A 6723-nucleotide genomic window follows, 5' to 3' on the forward strand; every position below is an offset into this window, starting at 1 on the left:
TTATCTTAGAAAAGATGTGCTGGCATTTGAGAGGGTCCAGAGGAAGTTTACAAGGATGACTCCAGGAATGAAAGGGTTATCATATTAGGAACATTTGATGGTTCTGGGTCTGTACTCACTGGAATTCAGAAGGATGAGGAGGGATCTCATTGAAACCTTTCAAATGTTGAAAAGCCTAGACAGTAAATGTGGAAAGGAAGTTTCCCATGGTGGGAGAGTAGTGGGCATGAGGGCATACCCTCAGCATAGAGGGGCGCCCTTTCAGAACAGAGTTGTGGAGAGATTTCTTTAGTCAAAGGGTGGTGGGTTTGTGGAATCTGTTGCTATGTGCAGCTGTGGAGGTCAGGTCATTAGGTGTATTTAAGGAAGAGATTGATAGGTCCTTGATTGGACATGGCTTCAGAGGTTGTGGGGAGAAGGCTGGGAACTGGGGTTGAGGAGGAGAAAAAAGGATCAGCCATGATTGAATGGCAGAGCAGACACAATGGGTCAGATGGCCTAATTCTGCTCCTGTGTCTTATGGAAAAGAAGCAGGGGAACTGACCATGTGTGAGGCATTCTATAGAAACAGGCTGAGAAAGGGCAATGCACATGCAATGCTGCAGGAATTCAGCAGCTCAGGCAGCATCTATGGAGGGGAAAGAACAGTCACTGTTTCGGGCCAAGACACTTCATCCAGACTGGAAAGGAAGGAGGAGGAAGTCAGAATAAGAGGGTGAGGAGAAGGAGGGGATAAAAGTTGACAGTTGAGGGGTGGGGATAAAGTACGAGGCTGGAAGAGGATCGTTGAAGATGAAGAAGTAAAGAGGCAACATAGCATTGCTGTTAGCGCAACGCTTTACAGTACAGGTGACCTGGGTTCAATTCCCACTGCTGTCCATAAGGAGTCTGTACGTTCTCCTTGCAACTGGATGGATTTCCTCAGGCTGCTGCAGTTTCCTCCCAACATTCCAAAGATGTAGATTAATTGGTCTTTGTAAATTGTCCGATGATTAGGCTAGTGTTAAACTGTTGGACTGCTGTGCAGAGTTGTTCAAAGGGCCAACTCCACATTGAATCTCAATCAATAACTAACTAACTTGAGATGAAGAACCATGGAAGAATAGGAAAGATGAGTTGATGGGCAGGTGAGGAGAAGAGAAGAGATCAGAGGATAAACAGAGTGGGAAATGGAAAAAGAGAGGAGGAGGGAGAAATTACCAGAAGTTAGTGTAATTGATGTCTATGCCATTGGTTTGGAGTTTACTCAGACTGAATATGAGGTGCTCCTCTTCCAACCTGAATTTGCCCTCATCATGGCAATAGAGGGGGCCATGGACAGACAAGTTAGAAGGGGAATCAAATTGGAATGAGTATCCACTGGAGGAAAAGAGAAAAGGAAGCTGGGCAAAAGGGATATGTTAATGGGAAACAATGAGAGAATGTTTTACCTGAAGTTGGAGAATTCAGTGTTTATTCCAGATGTTATAAAGTATGCAGGCAGAATATAAGGTATTGTTCTTCTAGTTTCTGAGGGGCCTCACTAAGGCAAAGAAAGAGGTTGCAGGCAGACAGGTGGGAATGGGAGTGGGATTAAGAACTAAAGAGGCTTGTAACAGGAAACTCAGGATCACTTCTGTGAATTCAATGCAGGTGCTCTGCAGGTTTCAATATGATGACCTCTCACTTCCTCAATCCTATCCTGCTCAGCTGCTCTGTATACAACAAACCCTCCACCGCAGATGTTAACTGTGAGGCAGCTTTAAAGCAGAGTTTACCCCAGGGTGCAGAAGAGGTTTACAAGGATGCTGCCTGGATTTGAAAATGTTGAGAGAAACTTGAGTTGTTTTATCTGGATCAATAGAGGCAGAGGAAAGAACCGAAGGAGGCTTATAGAATTATGAGAGGCATATTGTATTCAGCTGGTATCTTTTCCCCAGTGTCTAAATGTCTAATAATAGTGGACATGTATTTGAGGTGTGAAGAGATAAAGGAGATGCGCAGAGCAATTTCACACTGAGAGTGGAAAATACCAGGAATGTGCTGCAGGGGGTAGTAGTGGAAGAAAATACAATAGACACCTTTAAGAGGCTTTTAGATAGAAGCACGTACAAAGCACTGTTCAAAAGTCTTAGGCTTAGAAATACATATAAATAAAAAAGTTTAAAGGTTCATTTATTATCTAAGTATGAATTCAGTATACATCTGAGATTCCTCTTCTCCAGATAGCCATGAAACAAAGAAAACCATGGAAGTCAGTTCAAAAAGAAACAGACCCCCCCCCCCCAGCACTAGAAAAGAATGGCAACATGGTCATCAACCACCACCGCCCCCCCCCCCCAAATCCCCCAACCTCCCACATGAAATACAGGAAGAACATTGGCCCTCAAACGCCCCTCATCCCTACAAAACGCAACAAGAACATCTAACCCCAAATTCCTCTCCCCCACACAAAAGAAAGTGAGAAAGAATAGTTGATAAGACAGGATACAAAAGCCATAAGATTGAAAAATTCCATAGCCTATCGTCCAAACCCATAAACATAAAACCTCGGTAACGTCCTCCGACATCATCAAAAGAAAGAGACACTGATCAAATGCAAAGGCCTACCCTCAGGGGACAGTAATAGACCACACAGGCCCCTTCTCCAGCAACAGAGGGATCCCATCAACAATCAACAGACAGGTAGTTTGCACTGAAACCTTGTTCACCTTCCACATCCGTCTTGATGTTTCAATCTTTTTTGCCACCTCAATTGGTGAATAATGGAAGCGTTAATGGCTGAAATTGGCCCGTGACCTGGCATGCAGTTTCATCACCTTGAAGCTCGTGCTTGCTTCCTGGAATTTTCTCAGAAAGAGCAAAACACTGGATCACTCAACCAATCTCCAAACTGTAAATCACAGACTCTAATAGTTGGAGAAGCACATTTAAGATGAAAAACAGATGTAAAAGTGAAATAAACTGAGGGAGCGTACGCAGGTGCCAAAGGTTCCTAAGACTTTTGTATAATACTTAAGTAATTTCATGCATTGCACTGTACTGCTGTTACATAACCCCCCCCCCGCCCCCACCGAATTTCACGATTATGAGAGTGATGATAAACTTTATTCTGAACTTTATTCTGTTGTGGACTGAGAGTGGGAAGGGGGGGGGGAACAGAGAAGGGAGAGGGGAGACATCAAGAAGCACCTGAGAGACTTTTGTAATGATCAATAAACCAATTGTTTGGAATTAAATGACCTTGCCTGGTATCTCAGTGCTGGGTCTGCACCCATGCCACCTACTGGCCTGGCACTCCTTTGCCACCTGTCCCACACCCCTCCAGCTGTGCCCCGCCCTTGCCATTCCCAACATCTTTTGCTCCCACAAGATTTGCAAATGCACTGTCCACTCCATGTTAACAAATACAGTACCGTGCAAAAGTCATAGGCACCCCAGCTATACATATGTGTCTAAGGCTTTGGCACCTTACTGTATGCAGAGAGAAGGGAGTGATAAGGACACTGCAAAGGCAGAAGGGGTTAATTTAGTTAGGCATTTAATTGCTAATTTAATTAGTTCAGCACAACATCTCAGGCCAAAGGGCTCGTTCTTGTGCTGGAGCATTCTATGTTTTATGTAAATAATCTACCATGTGGTGCTACTATCCTGTAGCAAATGGAAGTGCTTGATTACATGAGAAAACACATGAGAAGCTTTGAAACAAATAAGAACCTCCTGAAAACCAAATCATCTTCTTCTCTTCAGGTGGGAAAATGAGACCTACATAAATGCTGGATGGGATCAAAGAGCTGAATCACTCATCTGAACCAAAGTTCCAATAATCAAAATGACAATGTCATTTATGTAAATTCATTTTCAGGTTTATGGCCTATGTCATGCTGTCTGATCCAGAATTTTATAATAACTTCATGATCGCATCATCCTATACAATTTTCCTCTGTAATTAGTGAGCTCCCAGTGGGCAGAGAGCTGTGCATTGGCAGAGAGCCTGTGGAGAGCTCCCACAGTAATGTTGCAGTAATCCTCATAGATCAAGCAGACTCTGTTAATGATGAAAGTACCAAATATAGGATTGATCTAAGAGTTTCCTTATCTATGCCAGCCTTGACCCAAGTTTGCAGGCTGGCTGGTGTAACTGGTGGCGTGCAGTTGAGGGAATGCAATGGGCGGGGAAATGTTTGGAGCAGTGGAGGTCCAGGCTGTGATCACTTGAGTAAAATGAGATTGTGTTTTGGTGATGCCACAGACTGGGTAGCTGGCAGTTTTAGAGATGGAGAGGAAATGGGGTTGTGGACAGCTTCTGCCACCACCAGCCAACTGACAGGGACAGAGAAACACTTTGGAAAGAAATCATAGTCATCGGCAAAGAGATTATTTAATTGAAGATCTCAGCTATGTTTTAAGAGTTTGGATGATATATGTTGAGTATTTTGCAATTGTTGGTACATTTTAAAAATTAATTATCTCAATACATAAATTTAAAATAGAGCAACATGATGATACCAAACCCAAAGTATTGACAGTTGGTCTCTCAGCATGGTGAAATGTTTCCATAGTGACACAAACTGCCTACTCATTCCCCTTTGTCTGAACTATTCTTCCCACATTCAAGAATCAGACATTTTCCAGGGGTGAGATAGAGGCTGTTACTGCCCTCTAGTGACTAATTACAGTTACTGCCCTCTGGTGAATTGTTCAAGTTGCATCTCTCAATCAAATTCCTTTAAGGACATTTATTTTACAACAAGGATTGAATTGACTTTATTAATTACATCTTTCATATACATGAGGAGTGAAAATCTTTAGTTACATCTCCATTCAAATGTGCAATGTGTAATTATAGTAATTTATAATAAATATTTTGTACAACAGGATAGTCAATATAACACAGAAATGCAGTTGTGTCAGCATGAATTAATCAGTCTGATGGCCTGGTGGAAGAAGCTGTTGGTCCTGGCTTTTATGCTGCGGTACCATTTTCCACATGGTAGCAGCTGGAACAGTTTGTGTTTGGAGTGACTCGGGTCTCCAATGATCCTTTGGGCCCTTTTTACACACCTGTCTTTGTAAATATCCTGAATAGTGGGAAGTTCACAGCCACAGAGTCCTGTGATTGAGGGAAGTACAGTTCCCATACCAGGCAGTGATGCAGCCAGTCAGGATGCTCTCAATTGTGCCCCTGTAGAAAGTTCTTAGGATTTGGGGGGCCCACACCAAACTTCTTCAACAGTCTGAGGTGAAAGAGGCACTGTTGTGCCTTCTTCACCACACATTCGGTATTTACAGACCACGTGAGATCCTTGATAATGTTTATGTCGAGGAACTTAAGGCTATTCACCCTCTCAACCCCAGATCCATTGATGTCTATAGGGGTTAGCCTGTCTATTCCTCTTGTAGTTCACAACCAGCTCCTTTGTCTTTGCGACATTGAGACAGACATTCTTGACACCACTGTGTCAGGGTGATGATTTCTTCTCTGTATGCTGCCTCATTAATATTTGTGATTAGGCCAATCAGCAAATTTAATTAGCAGATTGGAGCTGTGGGTGGCGACACAGTAATGGGTATAGAGAGGGTAAAGGAGGGGGCTTAGTACACAGCCCTGAGGAGCACCTGTGTTGAGGGTCAGAGGGGCAGAGGTGAGGGAGCCCACTCTTACCACCTGCAGGCGATCTGACAAGAAAGCAGTGAGGTAGTTTATGGTTCAATCTCCATTCAGAAATTGTATGGCAGAGGGGAAGAAGCTGTTCCTGAATCATTGAGTGTGTGCCTTCAGGCTCCTGTACCTCCTCCCTGGTGGTAGCAATTGGAAGATAAGGTAAGAGGAGAGAGTCTACAAATGAAGCATAATTTGGAAAAGTATGACTATCCATTGTGGTCAAAAAGAATTAAATGAAGCATATTATCAAAGAGGTGAGTTTGCAGACATCTGAGAAGCAATGGGATTTGCAATAGGTTAGTATGTAGACATTGCAAATTAGAAAAGCTACCAGTGCATGAGATAAGAAAGGTTTGCATCAGTAATAGAGGGTATTGTTGACCTCACCCAAGGGACTGTGTACAGTGTCGGGTTCCTTATTTAAGAAAAGATGTGTTCTTTGCAAGCAGTTAGTTAAAATGAAACCAAATTGGTAGCTGAAATGTAGAGGTTGTCATTATTTTTATTTTTTATTTTTTGACGAGGCCCTTTTGGACCTTCGAGCTGCATTACCCAGCACTACTCTAATTCTAATTCTACCTGCATTACTCTAATTCTAATCCCAGCCTACTCACGGAACAAATTGCAATGACCGATTAACCTAATATCTGGTACATCTTTGGACAATGGGAGGAGACTGGAGTACCCAGGGGAACCCCACATAGTCACGAGGAGAACGTACATATTCCTTACAGACAACATCAGGAAGTGAACCTGGATCACTGGGACTACAAGGCATTGTGCTAACCACTATGCTAAATAATATCCATTGACCTTTTGAAGAGTGAGAAGATTTACATAAAAATATAAGATCTTGAGGGATGCTGATGAATGGATGTAGAGGAGATGAGTCCTCTTGTGGGAGAATATTTAACCATGGGTCACTACTTAAAATAAGGAGTCACCCACTGAATATAGAAATAAACTTCATTTCTTGTGTCAAGTCATAGGTCTTTGGAACTCCTTTCCTCATAAGCCAGTGTAGTCAATGTCCTTGAATATTTGGTATTGGTTTTGATTTATTATAGACATATGTAGCA

The sequence above is a fragment of the Hypanus sabinus genome, chromosome 9, assembly GCF_030144855.1.
Source record: "Hypanus sabinus isolate sHypSab1 chromosome 9, sHypSab1.hap1, whole genome shotgun sequence".
Classification (NCBI taxonomy): Eukaryota; Metazoa; Chordata; class Chondrichthyes; order Myliobatiformes; family Dasyatidae; genus Hypanus; species Hypanus sabinus.